Genomic DNA, 16436 nt, shown 5'->3' with positions numbered 1-16436 from the left:
AGGAGGCTGGGGGTGGGATGGGAATCCTTCGTCTCAAAGGACTTCTACAGATGGCAGAAGAATGGTGAGCAGCCTCACAGCTGAGACCAGAGCTGGACCCAACGTGGTCACCACGGGGCTAGGCTGCCCCGCTCTGCTGTGACAGGGCACGTGGCTGAGGACTGATCCGACATAGGGGATCCCACCTCGTACTGTCTACTGGCGTGCAGGGCGTCACATTATCAGCATGCATTTACGCATTTGCTGTTTTACAAACCTTGGCTGGGTCATTAACGGAGGAAGGAAGTAAAAAAGCAAGGGCTTCAAATGGATCCCAATGGGATTCCCTGTAGCAATTAGCTTTATACTTGAAAACATATTTCCAATCTTTACTGCCTGCTCTCTGTATTTGAAATAATTTTCTATCCAATAAACCTTAGTAGCCCCCAAACATAATTTTAGTGATGCATTAATTAACAGCAAGGCAACCTGATGGTTCAAAAGCTGAGCAAAACCCAATGCATATATTAGGCAGCGAGGCAGTATTTCTGGGATGCTCACCAGGGCAGTGTGCAGATGCAAGTGCTTTATATAGGACATTACCTAAGGCCCGGATGGCCGGAGTGGAGGGCAGTCTAGGTTCTTGGTTGCTGATGGGCACCTTCTGCATTGGATAACCCTGCTGGAATTTGGGACATACATCTCTCTTGCGGAGCTTTTGTCTTTTAGTCCTTCATAAAGAATAATTTTGGCTAGGTTAGGCTTAGGAAGATCTCTAAACCTAAAAACCCCCCACTTAACATTCCTGGTGCCTTGTGGCAGGGAGTTTCAGGGGTTAGACATGTGCAATATATCCCCTGAGCTGTTGTGCAATCAGCCGCCTTCCCTTTGATTTATGTCCCTGTGGGTGCATTAACCAGCAGGGCTAGCTGAAAATCCCTGGTGACTCCTTACCCACAGCTCCCTTGGCAGTTATTCATGCTGGAGGGAAGCACAAGCCTTTTGGTGCCCAGTTACTTCTGGGGGTGCAAGCCCTTTGGTCAGAGCTTGTGAAGTCTCCTGGGCTGGGGAAGGCATCAGGGAGGGGGGGAATATGGATTCACTGCACCATGCAGAGCTGATGCATGTAAAGCTGGGCTCCCTTGAGCCCAGTTAACCCAGTCCCAGGTTGCTCTGTGACCTGCTCCCATCCAGCTTCTGCAGAGCATTAGCAAGGATGGGGGGGAGCATTGCCAAGGAAGCTGGATCTGCTTCTTGTGGGGCTTTACGCAGGTAGGTCTGGAGCCCACAGTGGACTGGTGGAGAACGATGCACTGGTGTGATACCTTCATCGGGTCTCAGCTTGCCACCTGGGAAATGCCAGCTAGTAGCTGGCAGTGACTGTGAGGATGGGGCCCCTGCCGGTTGCCACGACGAGGAGGCAACCAGAGCACTGATCCAGTCCTGCCTGGTCTCTGTGTGCGAGCTAAGCTTGTAATCTCCTACTTAACAAAAGATGGGAGGTAGCATTACAGGCTGCTGCCACTATCTGGGTTTTCAGCTATTGCAGGTTCATCCTGCTTTATCTGTTGCATGTGAAATATCCCATGTAAAACTACGCAAAGCTACTGTAATCCTTCCTAAAGCCACCTTGCCCTTCCGTGCGAATATTATATTAGATGATATGCTTATTAAACTCACTCAACAGAAGTTTTACTTCCAGCTGGTGGTGATAGTCTTGAAATGCCATTAAGGTAATAATTATATCACGTTGTCCTTGATCCAGCTTTGGGGTGGTAATTGTTCACACCTGCTGCTGGCTATTTAAACAATAGTAGAGGAAGGGGTAGGGTTGTGGCATAGTGGGTGGTGTGATCTCAGCTAGATAATGTGCTGGGCATGGGAGACCCATGCTGGCTCGCTGGGGATGCTTTGTCACTGCTCTTTGCCGCTCTACTAGTCCCAGTCAAAGCACTGCTCCCAGGCAATCCCAGAGCTCTACCAGCTATCCGCTAGGATGGTCTGAAAAAAGGAGAGAAGGCATAGGAGGTGTGGATGTGGGTCCTGGGACACCTCTTTGGCACCTGCTCTCTGCTAGAGGACCCTCCTGACCACATATGAATCAGTGTCTCTGTCTGGTGCTGGATGTTGGGTGGGAGGTTCCCTGTCCCTCCCTTGCACATCTGGGCTGTCCCCATGCCTTGGAGACAGTGATGGTGACGTTTAATTCCTTCATAAAGTGCCTTGAGTTCTGCTGGCAAACTGAGTGATGCAAACTTCACACTCAGAGGAGGAGAAAGGGAAGGGAAGTCTTTGAAATGAGGCTGCTGTGTCTCATTCTTCATATCCATGGTATTGTTGAATCTCCCTCTGGTTTGCCCGGTCTATGAAAAACAGCTGGTTGGCCAAACCCTTGTGCTGGAGGTAAGGGACAGAGCCACGGATGTCACTTTGCTCCTGGTTCCTCCACTCAAATATAAGGCCGAATTAACGTCAGTTATTTCTATGATACTTATATGGAACTTGCTCCTAGCAATTCCACTTAAATATTGGGGGGGTGGGAAGTTGCAATTTTAAATTTAGCAAAATTGCAATAGGTGGTTATTTTATGAGTCAAATGAACTCTATTTATCCTCCAGTCAAATGTAAGCCCACTGCTTATCACTCATCCCCCCGCATTCTGCCACAGCCCTACTGAGATGATCTGTTTACCTGTAAGCCCTGTGAGCCTAGAATGTATTGCTTCCTGGGTTATAATTGGATTTAGCAGAGATGAAAGCTTCCACTCACTTTGGTATTGAGTAAGAGCAGAGCACAACCTGACATCCTGGTCCAACAGAATTTGTAAGGCTAAAGACTCCAAAAACTTGTTGAAGTGTCTCCCTGGACGTCAATGGCCTTTACTTCTAGTGAAGAAATCAGTTCAGAATTTGCATGAAATGGGATTGCTGTGAGTGACTTTGGTTGCCAGCCTGCCAGCTGGAGCAGGAGGCATCCTCCTTCTGCTTTGGCCTCAGTGAGATACGAGGGAGTCTTCTATGCTGCTGGGCAGCTTGGAGAGGGATCCCACCTCTCCTGAACAACTGTGGAGGGAGCTGTGTGGTAGCACCTAGTGTTATGTAGAGGAGTTTGTGGTTCTTGAATGTTACAAAGGAGCCCCAGGAGGACATGGCAACCCAACCTGGCTGTACCCCTCCTTTCAAAGGTGGGATTTTAGTCTTCCAGAAGCCATGATGAGCTTGTTCATAGCAGCACTCCACCAAGGCTGGGTCTTGCTCTTGTGCTGTCTTGGAGCCGATGTCTGAGTGTGGACATGATCCCAACCACTATGAAGTCAGTAAGGATCATTGTCTCGTTGCTGGGAACTGGATCAGGAAATTACACCCTGGCCGGGGTGGGTGGTTATTGCCTTCCTGGAAAGTGTAAACCGGGAGTGACAAGCCAGGAGAGTTCCTTATGGCTATGGGATGAGGCAGCACTTCATTCCAGAAGTCAGTGTGAAATGCTGCATGCCCATTAGCTGGTATGAGTCTCTCTAGTCTGTAGCAGAAGAAAATGATCTAGTAACTGATTCCTGGTTGCAGCTGGCTGGACGGCCACTGAGATCATTTAAAGGGCATTCAGACCACCTTCCAGGTCCTCAAACCTCTCTAGCCCTGGTGGCTGCACAGCAGGTAAGGATCTCTAACCCCATCGTCAATGCCAGGTTGAAATGGTGGCACATGTCTTTGGGAACCTCTAGGTGGGCCCCAGCTCAGCCAAAAGAATTAGGTTTTGGGGCTTCGTGCCTTTGCTAATGTGTCCTGCTGTCTCCAAGGCTGAACCACCAGCTGAAGGTGATGATGTATGCTGACACAGAGGTAAACAGATGGGCATGCCATGGCCCTGGGCTCCAGTGCTGGGCATCCTGTCCTCTGCCTTCAGCTTCCCACCTCTCTGAACCGCTGGAGAGCAAGCTGCTGGCAGACGTCTATCATCAGTCATGGATGCGGAGTGATCAGCTGGGTTAGCATGACACTAATGTAAATTTAAATCCTTCTTTTGCTCTCTCCACTAGCAGCCCTGTATCTTCAGGAAGAAAGAGAATGGGAAACAACTTTTTTAATGAAGTAGAGCATTTAAATTCTCTTTATATTTAGTCCTATCTGGAGCTCTTTACCCAAATGAAGCAGAAAGCATTTACAGCTGTATTTTCCATCACACCAACCAAGGAATATATTCATTTGCAGTAACATGGCACTCAATGAAGTGGAAAATAAGCTCCCAAAATTGCACTCACTATGAAATGGTCTCAATAACTAGGAAAAGCAAGTTTGGATTCCACTGACCAGTCAATTTGGTTATGATAAAAATTAATTTGGTTGAACACCTGAGCTGTGGCAGAGTAGAGGCTTGGCCCTGAGATAGCTCTGCTTGGGACTGGGCTTGGGTCTGCCTCCTCTGCTGTAGCTCCCCCTGCTCCTGCTCTTGGCTTCATTTGCCCAGGAGACCTGGCTGAGACCCCAGTGCCTCCAAGGGCTGGCCATTGGCAGCACATGGATGCATGGCAGCTGATGCCCCATGCATCCTGCTCCACATCTGCCACATGGCCGCAGGAGAGGACAATGCCAGTGCCGTAGCAGTGCTGGCCCACAGAGGCAGCATCGCTGCCCGAGGCCACCATGCACAGGCCAGGCATACAGGAGTTCCCTGCGAGTGGCAGGCTGCGAGCAGAGGAGATGTAAACGGTTTCTCCTTCCTTCTGCAGCGACCCAAGGAAGACGTGAGCAGAGCATTAAGCAGGTACTGACTGAACACCAGTGGGGGGTTCTGCTAATTGCTTGTGATGTCTAGTCCAACTCCATCGGCACAAGCAACAATTGCTGCTGGAAATGCAATTAATAATTAAGCACCCGGCGCTGGCAGGTGTCAGCAGGAATCCGCGGGGCCTGGCATCCCCTGTGTTGACATCTCCCTCTGCCTGCTTGGGAGCAGGCAGCGCCAGGCAGGGTGCAGCCCTTTGCTGCCTGGATCAATACTCAGTGAGATGCAGATTCATGCCTTGAAGAAATAACTTGCTGGTGGTATTTCCACAGCACGGATGACGGCTGCCTGCCATCGGGGCTGTAAGCAGCGGGATAGGGGCCAAATGCTGCCTGCCCAGCCGTCGGGACCTGTGTGTAGTCCCCTGTTAGCATTGCAGAGGCTCTTCCCAGCTTGATCAGTCCCTGCCAAGGATGTTCTATGAGTGTTTTCCATCCTTGCTGTATAGACAGAGTGACTTTGGGTGGATACAGCTTGGCAGCGCTTCTACGCAGCATCGAAGACCAGGCGCGTCCCCCCCCTGGGGCTGGCACAGCCACCTCAGGGGTGACCCGGGTGGCTGGGCTGCAGGTGGCTGAGTAATGATGCCCTGTCCCAGAAAAGGAGGAGGCTGGCTCTGTCCCTGGGCAGCATGTCTCCCAGCTGGGGGTGATGGCACACAGCGGAGCCATCCCAGTCCTGGCTGGCAGAAAGCAGCACCTTGATGCGTTGAAATGTCTTGCTGAGATGTCCTCCTGGCTCACTGCAATCTCAGGACCCCCCCTGCATTCCCACTCGCAGGTCAGCCAGGATTGCTTTCACTTGCAGCTTCGGCTGCTGCTTGTGATGACTTACAGCCTTCTTCAAGCTGGCTTTTATTTTTAATTACATTTTGCCTCTGAAGATGGGCTGCTTTGCTGGTTCATTTTTTTCCCTGCTCTTTTTTTCTTTTCCCTTTTAAAGGCCAACAGACTTTAACCTCCTCGAGAAATTGCTTCGGCTTTTAGGAGGGTGCAGAGCCTTTTCCCTGCGTAGCAAAATGTTGATTTCCTACCACAGGGCTGAGTGATGGTGGTTCCCTTATTAAACTGCACTTAGAGGCAACGACTGTCAGGCAGGGATGGAGAGCTTCTCCGATAAGTTGGAGCTATTCATTATTAAATTATCTTAATTCACTTGAACATCTCATTTTCATTGAATTAGATGAAAAGTGCTCAAAGGCAGCTGCTGAGGCTGCCAGGAGCAGTGTGCAAATGTCACTGCTGTCCTTTCCACCTGCACCGGTCACATCTGACCCTTTCTATGGGCTGGTGGGGACCTCATGCCTGGGGTAAATCTCCTGGAGGTAACTGGGGAGTTGCACCAGCTGATGGCCTGACCTTGGTGATCTGGACTCACCAGCTTTGAGGGATCAACTCCACCGGGGAATAAGGTTGCGTGTCGCCAGGGCTGATCTCTACCAGCTTGGGAGGGGTGACCAAGGTGAGTGTTCCCAGCAAGTAGGGGCTGGCGTGATCACTGGTGGGAGAGAGGGCTGCCCCAGTATTTCAAAGGCTGCATGTCCTACTGGGCGGGCTGCAGTTGGGCTTGGCTGAGTTTTGCTTTAAGCATGGCTTAAAGGACCCTTGCAGGGTATGTGAGCTCACCCAGGATGCCCAAGAAGCTGTGCTGCTGGTGCAGGCAAGAAGCAGGCAGGTAGCATGAGGCAAGCAGCAGGGGCTTGGGCATAATGCATATCGCAGTACAGGCAGCAGTGAGCTGGCTTTGCCTGTGCCCATCTGAGGGCAAAGACAGTGTGTGGCATGGGGGCTTTTGTCACCTGCATCACAGTGAAATGGATGCAGGAGCTGCCTGGGGCTGACCAGGTCTCAGGCTGCCTAGAGGGGCTGCCTCTCAGTGTTGGGTTGTTTGGTCATCTTATCAATGGCAACAACCCTGTCCTTTTTCTGCCACCTAAGAAACAGCTTTCTCCTCCTGCCACTGCCCCTTCCCCACCTTCACCCCTTTTTATCACTGCCTTTTCAGGCCATGTTGCTGGGCACTCAAAAGCTGGGCATAAGGGCATGGCTTCCACTTAAACATGAAGCCAGCCTGACTCTGGGTGCTCTTGAGAAACATCAGTGATGGCACCAGCTCCCTGCCTGCCTATCCCTGCAGAGGGCTTTACCCCTGTTCCTGCTGCCCCCACCCTGCCTGGGCAGCAATGTATTCCCCCTCAGGGTAGCCACCAGCAGCATCAGGCCCGGCTTTAGCTTTAGCCCTCAGTTGCAGATGAGCTGTTGGATATTTTTGTGGGAGGATGCCATCTGGCTGCCTGATCTCTCCGCTTTCACCTTGGCATGAGTAGCTGGCACCCAGCCCCATCACTCAGTACTGAGCCAGGGGGCTGCTGTCTGGGCTTGCCAGCTCACAGCTCTTCAAGGGGTTTTGTGGAGCCCGAGCTGATTTAAAGCTGCCCTCTAGGAACAGGAGGCTTTTGTCTTGAGGCAAAAGACCTTGGACATAGCACACTGTGCCCGGGCATCACTGATCTCTGTCCCAGTCATATGTAAATATGCATCTTTCCCTAGGAGAGCTCAGAAGTAGGACACCTGGCTGCTACTCAACCCCAAATGCTTCAGGAGCAGCCTACAACCTCACTGGTCAGTGAAAATCCCTTTTCTTTGCAGCCCTGGGTGCCGTGAGGTCATTCATACCTTGTACCTGCAGCTACCATCTTGTTCCCAGTGAGGAACTGCTGGCCCCTTGGATCAGCTCCTCAACAACTGTTGCTTTTCCTTGCCAGTAAATCTCACCCGAAGAAGCTGCTTTGATCAATGAACTTGGATTTCAGCCTTCAGCCTTGATCAAGGCAGGGGGAGGGATGAGAGCTAGTACTCCCAGGCTCTTTGGGGACGGTCTAGAAAATGAAGCTCATTCTCCAAGAAATAACCTGCTTCAAAGTAAGAGGCGGTGCTGTCAGAATAAGAGTGAACCAGACAGGTGGAGGAGGAGGAGGAGGAGGAGGAAGGCTGCTGGGTTCCCAGGGCCCCAGCTGGGCTGGGCCACATTGGGTCTAGTGGGGACAGTGATGGTGTCATTGCTGTTGGGCTGGATAGCTGCTGCTGGGTGAGGGCAGGAAACTGTAGCTTGGGAGGTATGGTGGAGAGGGGGACCTACACCAACCCCTATGCTTAATTCTGCTGCAAACCTGATTTTCTCTGTGCATTAGCTCTTTGGCTCCCCCACCTTCTCCAGCCTTAGGGACCTGGGGTCAAGAAAGTTTTCAGAGCTGAGAAGGGGCTGTATTTCCTTCCTTGGGTCAGTTGTTTCCTCCCAGTCTTTAACTGGTGGAGATGGTGCTGCAGGTCAGGTGTTAGGGACCTGAGGACAGCTCTGGGACAGGAGCAGAGGGGGAAACAGCATCCCCTCCTTGCCAGCCATGGTCTGACCATTTAAGCTATAAGCTCTTTGTGTTGGATGGAGGGATGTATAGACACCACTCTAGGTTTGATCAGATCAGAGCTTCCTCTTAATGGTAGTTAATAGCGAGGAAGAAACATCCAGGGGCTCACTGGCTTTGTTTCCCCCACCAGTGTACAGAGGAATACTATATCCACAGCACCGGCAAGCATGGGCCCTTCCTCTGTGGGTTGCATTCCCCAGGAGGGGAGCAAAGGACCAAGCACGGATGCAGAACCTGGAGGTCCCCGTGAGCTCTGGCCAGAAATTGCCCTCCAGCACCAACATTGCAGACCTACTCATTCTTCTCCTCCGTTTCTGATCCTGTTCCCTCTTCTCCCTCTTCTCCCACTGTTACCTTCCTCAGGTGCGCACACACGCATGCACTCTCGCCTTTTGTTTCAGCTACAGATGGTAGGCAGAAAAACCAGCCAGCCAGATGTGTTTTTCATAGCTCCCAAGCCAGGCATAACTAAACATTTACATTTATTACCAATTAGAGGGGAAACAGACTGTAGTTTTATGTACTGTATGTGTCTGGATATATTTTTGTTTGTGACCTTACTTACACTCCCCCAGCAACTCAGTCTCTCTTGGTTAGGAGCAAAACCCTGGAAAGCATCCACGGCATCCCTCCCAGCATCCCATCTCTCTGCAGTTAGGAGATGACATGGATGCTGTAGCAGCCCCTGATGCTCTGTGGGCACCAGCCACTTTGCAAGTGGCTGCAGAAGGTCTGCACAGGGTGGTTTGCTCCAGGAGGATGCTGAGCATCCCTGGGGACACTGGTCTGTCAGTTGCCCTGGGGCAGGGATTGCCGTGCTGCCTGGTCTCCGGTGGGAGCTGTGTCCATTAACCCTGTGTACGGATTTCTACATGGCACACTGTCAATTTATGGCGCACGAGCACGCGAAGCCTGCAGCTGAGCCAACATCACAACAGCTTTTTAGTGATGATGCTTGAGCCAACAGCAAAATGCAAACAAAATCCATAACCGGCCTTCGGGCCTTGCTGAGAGTGGGAAAAGGGGTGGAATAAAATGTGTGTGGTGGCGGTGATGCCCCATGCCTGGTCGCTAAGGAACTGATGTCCTAATGAAGATTGGATCCTCTCTAGCAGTGCTCCAGCCCCAAGGTGGTCACCACAGTACAGTGCCATTGCACTGCTGCTTGCTCACCTCTGAGAGGGCAGCAGCTTAACCAGAGCTGGTTTGAGCTGCTGGAGCTCGGGACAGGGTTAGCATGTAACCAGCTAGCCTTGGACAGACTGATGGACTCCCAGCCATGTGGGGACATTCTATGGGGATACAGGGTTTGCTCTACTGGGACATTAGCTCTCAATTCTGCCTCAGGGCAATGGTTAAACTGCAAAGAAAAAAATCTCAGTCACCTTCTTCAGGCCACAATCCCCTCAGCAAGAGATGAAGGGAGAAATGTGTGATGAGGCCAGGACACATTGGATAAGTATTCTTTAAACGAGGCTGTCCCACATCCACCCTAATAGTGGGAATGTGCCCACCCAATGCAACCCCCACAGCAGCCCAGCAAGGGCTCCGCCTGTCCGCACCTCCCCCATCCTCCCCCCCCCACTCCCAGCAGGTACCTCAGCCATCGATTCAAGCTGCAACATCCCAATTCCTTCCTCGCTCCTGCTTTTTTCCCCAGAGGGTGCCCTGAACCCTCCAGCAATCATGTCTGAAGCTCACCTCTGGCTGCGATGCCTGGATCCTTGTGCCCACCTCTGCCGTTGCTCAGGCAACAACCTCTGGGTTGGATGCAGGGCTTTATTTCCCTCCTCTCTCCAGGATGCTGCTGCTGGGGAAGCATCCCAGGTATGGAGGGAAAGCCACGGGCAATGCCGTACAGTGGTTGTGTGTATCCCTCTGGCATCCCTGGGAGCAGCCAGAGTGATTTATCCATCATGGGGGGGGCTTTAGAAATGCAATATGTTATTAGCAGCTTATTAAACTGTTCAAACAGGTGATTAAGAGAGGGGCAGTGTTGCAGCATGGCATGGCAGCTGATGCAAATCAAAGCAGGGTGTGTGCGGGTTTTCTACCTGAGCAGGGAGAGCCGTGGCCTGTCATGGCCAGAGGGCCAAGGCTGGCTCTATGAGGCAAAGAAGAGGAATAAATAAAGCTGAGAAGCTGAAGCAGCAGGGTATGAAGGGCCGCAGTATTTTGGCAGAGCTATTAGAGAGCAGAAGGGACCAGCCCTGGGGTGGAAGTGGTTCAACCCAACCTCAGCCCATGGAGTACCTGTTACTTGTGGCCATCTCATGGGGGGCAGCATCCTGCCTTCATTTAGACGGGAGCCACCACGTACAGGCAGGACCGTGGGTGCCACAAGGCTTGGCCACAGCCTTTGGTCCCTTCTAGAAAGGAGCCAGCACAAGGACGGGGCTGTGTGGGGAACCTTTATCTGGCAAGGGCTGGAGAGGAGCAAGATGGGAGGTGCAGCATCTACAGTTTCATGCATGGATTTGTCCCATCTTCCTGCTAATCAGCAAATGCAGGTGATGGTTTACCTGGAGAGCTGGGTTTAAAAAATAATAATAATTATTTTACTTGTCCTTTAACTTTGCTGGAGCATGATAGGGTGGAGGCTCTTGGCAGCTGGAATGTTAAATGTTTTTCTACATGGTCTCTTGATTATTAATGGATTTTAGTACTTGACAAAGTAGAAATTAGGAGATAAAAGCTATTAGAAACTAATTTGGGTAATCACTGATTCTGTTCCCCCAGGAGCCTTTCTGAGAGCACTGCTCCCAACACCACTGCCAAGGCTCAGGAGAGAAGGAATCTCTTTTTGACTGAGTTTCATGGGCTTCGGGGGAGCTCCCTGATTTACGGCCAACGAGGAGATGGCTTGGATGGAACAGGCATGATCCCAGCATCGCTCTTCTCCCAGGAGCCTCCTGGGATTTATAGTATTTCACATCTTTGGACACTATTTGGGGTGGTTTATATGCTCTATTTTTTTACTGTTACATCAGTGAAACAACCATAGAAACTAGTTGGGGAAAACAACGTGGGAGATAAATCCTCGGTGGTGTAGGCTCTCATAGCAATGAAATAGGCTACAGGTGGAGAAAAAGGTCCCTGAGATCCTTTTCTCCTTCAATTCCCATCTCTTTGAGTGGATCAGTAATGCCAGGGGCAAGGAAAGGGCAAGCAACCATCACAGGGAATTGTATTAAGAGAAAGGGTGGAAGGTGGTGACTTACGTAGTAACGGCTGCTGATTTTGAGGCAGATCAGCTGGGAGAGTTTGTGTATCCTCATATGGAGCAGAGGCTGCCTGTAGGCTGGGAGAGCACTTTTTAAAATAATCTGACTAATCTCTCTCTTTTCTTTCTTACCATTTAGTTGGGCTCTGCTACTGGCACACATATTGGGAGAGAAAGGTCTGGCCTGCAGCTTTGTCTGAGTTTTTTCTTTTTATTTTTGCAGATCTTTGCCCTCCAGGGAGATCCCTCCAAAATTCACTGACTGTCTTAACCTCCAGTCCAGGAGCAGAGCCAAGAGGTCCCCTGGGAGCACTGTCCTGTGAGCAGCCAGGCTGGGGAGGGTCAGGGTCCGGCTCGATGAGGTAAGTCCTCCAGCTCAGCTCCGGGCTGTGAATCAGCAATGCCCCTGGCCCTGGCACTGCTGATTTACACTGGCTGCAGTCGCACCCCGGGGCAGGGCACCCGTATTTAATGGGTGGGGGTACCACTGCCAGCAGGAGCAGCTCCCAGCTGCAGGGAGGAGAAAGCAATTTGCCGTCGGTGTCCCCGCTCCCTTGCAAGTTTCTTTGCTTGCAGAATGGGATGCAGTGAAGATATGTTATTTGCTGGTCTTCAGGCTCTCCTTGAGAGCTGGGAGCAGCTGGGGGACACCCAAAGAGATCAAGGGCTGGTGCAGGCAGTGGATTGGGTGGATGAGATTATGGTTCTCCATCTTTGCTTATGGAGGAGTTGGTGTGGGAGGGAAGAAGGGAGCCAAAGAACTGGGACTGGAGCCTCCTGACGTCCCCACCAGCTTGAGTCATCCCAGCTCCTCACTAAGCTCCTGGGGGGGACACAGAAGGGTGGCTGGGACCTCTTCCTCATTCTTGGGCTGGCAGCAACCTCCCCCTGCCTCCTCCCTGCCTGCCCTTTGCAGCCTCTCCTGCCTTCTCCAGTGGCCACAGCAGGAGGCTGAGGAGGAAGGAGGAAGAAGCTGAGGTCATCATCATTTCAAGAGCCTGTTAATTGTTCCCCTATGCTCCCTAAGAAGTGGCCATTTACCACAGGGCCTGGAAATCCTCTCTGGAGAGAGAACCCCAGGGTGCGTGATGTGGGAGGATGAGAGTCCTCGATAGCTTTGAAACAGACGGCAGAAAGCTGGAGTAGGGAGGAAAAACCCAGCCCACTGTGGGCGAAGGGAGAAAATAGACCGAAACAGAGAGAAACTGAAAATGTGCTGAAGCAGCTGATGACAACCCAAACAGCAGGAGAAGGCTCCTGCCTGCCAATTAATGAGGCTGTGGCGCTAATTTGCCACCTTGACTGCACTTCTGAGCTTGTCAAGAGAAAGGGGGAGAAAAAAAAAAAGACAAGGCTGACAAAGAGATGGTGAGGTTTCGGCTTGCCTCTTGGCTACGCAAATGTCGCTGGGTTTTGGAGAGGCAGAGAGAAGCAAGGGGGGTGTGCGTGGCGATCCCCTCACCCATGAGCCTGCAGTGGGAAGGGGGACCACGACAAGTCTCCGTGGGCTTGTGTTGGCAGAGCAGCTCCAGGCCACAGCGCTACCAGGCCTGGGGATCCTGGTTTCCCAGGGATCACATCTCACGGTCTGCTTGGTTAGTTGGGAGAGTAAATGGCGAGCCCGTGTGCGCCCAGGAGCATCTCTGGTTCCTGCAGTGAAACCGTGTTGTAAGGAAAGAAGCTGGAGGAGCCTTGTGCCGGGGGCGGAGAGGTCCGCAGGCAGCTTGCCATTGCCTGCCTCCCTCAGAAACACTGTCAAACAGCAAAACAGCTCTGTTGGGCAGCTGCCTGGTGGTTCTGTGTGGCTAATGAAGCTGGAGGAGCCCTGAGCAAAATGCTCAGTGTGAAGCCTCCCACCAAGTGAAATGTCTGATTTCCACTTCTTGCCCATCCTACAGCCTGAACCAAGAGGGCAGAGATTGCGGGTTGAATTTCAAGTGAAATCTGCACCAGTGTGCTCTTTGCCTGCAAAGAAAAAGAGTCTGCCAGCAAAGCATGTTTTCTGGAGTCCCAGAGACCTCCTTCCTCCCCTGGGGATGTTTTACCACCTGTGCATCCTGTGTTCTTCTCCCAGGCTGACATAGGAGCAGCTGGGAGCTATGAGAGGGGAAACTGAAGCTGACTGGAGCAAGGATGAAGGCAGGAATGCAGATTTAGCCCTACTGCCTCTCTCCCTCCTGGCTTTTCATGGCTGTCCTTGCTACTTTGGCACAGCCTGATGTGGAGATGCTCTTGGCCATGAGGCCAAAGGCACCACCTTGCTCCAGCATGCAGGGCTGGAGGCTCAGCTGCTGCTGCAGAAAAGGGGTGAAAATGCAGGAGGGGAAAAAGAGTTTGATAGCTGGAGCTGTGAGCTGTTTGGTTCAGTTGTGGCTGATCACAGCCCATCACTGGCTGTCTCAAGGCTGGGAGATGGAGGTAGGACCAACCTGCACCTGGGAGCCATGAGCAGGGATGCTGGGGATAATCCCATCGGGCTGCCGGGACCGGGGGCAAAAGAGCCCAGCTTTTCCCTGGCCTCCTTTTCCCTGGCAGAGCTGCTAAATAAATGTGTCCAGAGGGGACCAAAGTGGCTGCAATCAAGCAAGTGAGAAGCTCAGCTCATTATTTAAGAGGCAGTGTTCTGCCTGTAAGAGAGGAGCTGTGTAAGGTATATAAATGCAGGGGCTTGCAAACCAGTGGACAGGTGAGGAGGGCCCCAAACATAGCTGTTTTTAAAATCTAATGAGTTTGGCACCAAATTACTGGTTTGGGGAGATCTGGCAGGGTGACACCCTGTTTTTTTACTTCCGGAGGACAGATCCTGCCAGCTCTTGTGCACGGCAGCGACTCTCCAGCCAGCCCGCTGGTGTCAGCATTGTTCTTTGCAGGGGAAAACACTACAAGGTAATCAAATGCTGACCCCCAGTTATTAACCTCATCTTCTTAATCACCTCCATGGAGTACCTTAATTGCTGAACAGGGATGGGAGGACCTGGCTGCTTCTACCCGAGATTAACATGCACACTGGCAGTCCCCTCCTGTCCATCCTGGGTGGGGGGGCAAGCACGCTGCTGCTGCTCTTTCTCTAACTCGCCCAATTACCCTGAAAAAAGGTGGAAGTGGTTCTTTCCTAAAATACAGCAATTTATCAGCAAAATTCAGGGAACCATCCCTGTATTTTCCTCCACTCGGTCAAAGTGGTGGTACAGCCCCATGTTGTGGGGAGCAGTGGCCAAGGATGTGCTCGGTGTTGCTGTCACTCCTTGACTGCTGGCCCCTGCGTTGCCTGATGGGGTGCTTTGCTGAGAAGGGGCCATGCCAGCTGCTGGGCTGGGAATGCCACGCACGGCCTTGTTCCTGATGGAAATCAGTGATTTGGGCCAAACTTGGTGCTTTTGGGCAATACAAGATGAAATCTTGCTAAGAGGCTGCAGGGAAGGGAGGCTCCAAGTGCAGCTCTGCCTGCCAGCCTGGGCAGCAACCATCAAGGAGCCACAAAGTTGATGGTGCATGCCTCCAGCTGCCTGCCTGCCCCTTTTCGCCTTTTTTATTTTTGCTTTAAATTGAACGTAAATGGCTTTCATCCACCTTCATTCCCACACATGGGACTGTTACTCGCAGGGCATCACATGCCTGCCTCTGGAACCAGCATCAGGGCGGAGAAGCCCGGGGTCAGCCCCCACATCAGGTGGAAGCTGCTCTACCATGTCTTGGCCAGTGGCTCCTTGAGAGGCTGCCAGATGTCCTGATGGCTCTTGCATTTGTGTTTGGGTGGCTTTAGGATGTGTGACCAGTTAAAGGTGCTGAAAAGTGTGGTAGGAAATGCTTTGTCCAGGGGAGACAGAGGATGGAGCTGAGGAATGTTAGCCTGATGCATGGCCCATGTGACAATGGGGAGAAGAAGTGATATGAAGTCCCAGAAAGATGTGTAACAGAAGCCGAAATGGTCTTTCTGGCCAGGAAGCCTCCAGGCAGCCCTGCCTGCTCAGGAGCAGGCAGCACTGCTGGCACTCCCACCTATACCATCCTCATCCCTGGGCAGATGTCTGCCAGCTTCCTCCAGGGAGCTGAGATGATGGCTTTGACTTCTTATTTCCTCCTGGTGTGTTTAATTGCCTGATATTTTTTCCCTGTAGGACTGGGAGACAAGGGAGGAGACATGGGCAAAGGAAGACAGATGTATGGAGAAGTCCAGGTGACAGATTGATGGATGCTATAACCACAATAGCCAGCCTGATGGATTGATAGATTAGACAGTGAATATAAATAGCAAGCATGGTTTATCTACCCCCATTTTATTTTCTTCTCACTTATCTCTTTATCTCTCCTGGTGTTATTTTCCTCCCACTTATCTCTTTACCCGTTCAACCCGAGGATGGAGAAGAGTGGGGAACAAGAGGGTAACCGAAGTGGGATGGATGAGTTCAGGTTACTACTGCTTTTGCAGCATCGAAGCAGACGAGTTTTGCCAGCCAGGGAGGATTAGGAAGTAGACTCAGATCTGCACACCGATACAATTTCCCCCCTGCCCCTTTTCCCTGCACCCTGTCCATCCCTTTTGCCTGCGCTCCCTGCTTTGGGGATGCCGCGGGTCAGCAAGTCGGCTCCTTCCTCTGTCTAGCCGGTCCTCAGCCAAGAAATTAGGGCAGCTGTTGAGCCAGTGAGCTCTGCTTGTCTGGATACCCAGCGCATCCACCCAACTGCCGGGCAGCACCGCTGCTTGATATTCTGGTCAGACACCAAGCGCGGCAGCAGCAGCACGAGGGAAGGAGGGAGGGAGCCTGGCTCTGCCGAGCTGTCAGGTGCCAGCTTGCCTGCCATTGCTGCCTGGCTCTTTGCCGTGGCTCGCCGAGCTGAGCTGAGCAGGCGCTGGAGACGCTGCCGGCTCCCCAGCAGTGGGGCTGCTGGAGATGCTGGCTTCAGGGAAACCTACTACCCCTTGATGCCTGCACTGGGTGTAGCAGAGGGAGGTGTCCAGGATGGGTTGCACCTGCTTTGGGCCCTTTCTAAGGGGGTGATGAATGAGAAGGCCTTGAAGAGGTCAAT

The 16436-nt window shown here is 52.0% G+C and overlaps 1 long non-coding RNA gene across 1 annotated transcript in view; it reads left to right on the top strand.

The window, feature by feature from the left end:
* The window catches only part of LOC135313895 (uncharacterized), an 86731-nt gene that overhangs the window by 67877 nt on the left and 2418 nt on the right, over positions 1–16436 (top strand). The window contains exons 17-18 of the long non-coding RNA XR_010373389.1: positions 10925–11061; positions 11632–11770. This is a non-coding gene — a long non-coding RNA (uncharacterized LOC135313895). The remainder of the gene's footprint in view (positions 1–10924; positions 11062–11631; positions 11771–16436) is intronic.

This window comes from Phalacrocorax carbo, chromosome 6, assembly GCF_963921805.1.
Source record: "Phalacrocorax carbo chromosome 6, bPhaCar2.1, whole genome shotgun sequence".
NCBI classification, from domain to species: Eukaryota; Metazoa; Chordata; class Aves; order Suliformes; family Phalacrocoracidae; genus Phalacrocorax; species Phalacrocorax carbo.
Note: the sequence above shows the minus strand (reverse complement) of the source record. Positions and strands in the feature narration are given on the sequence as shown.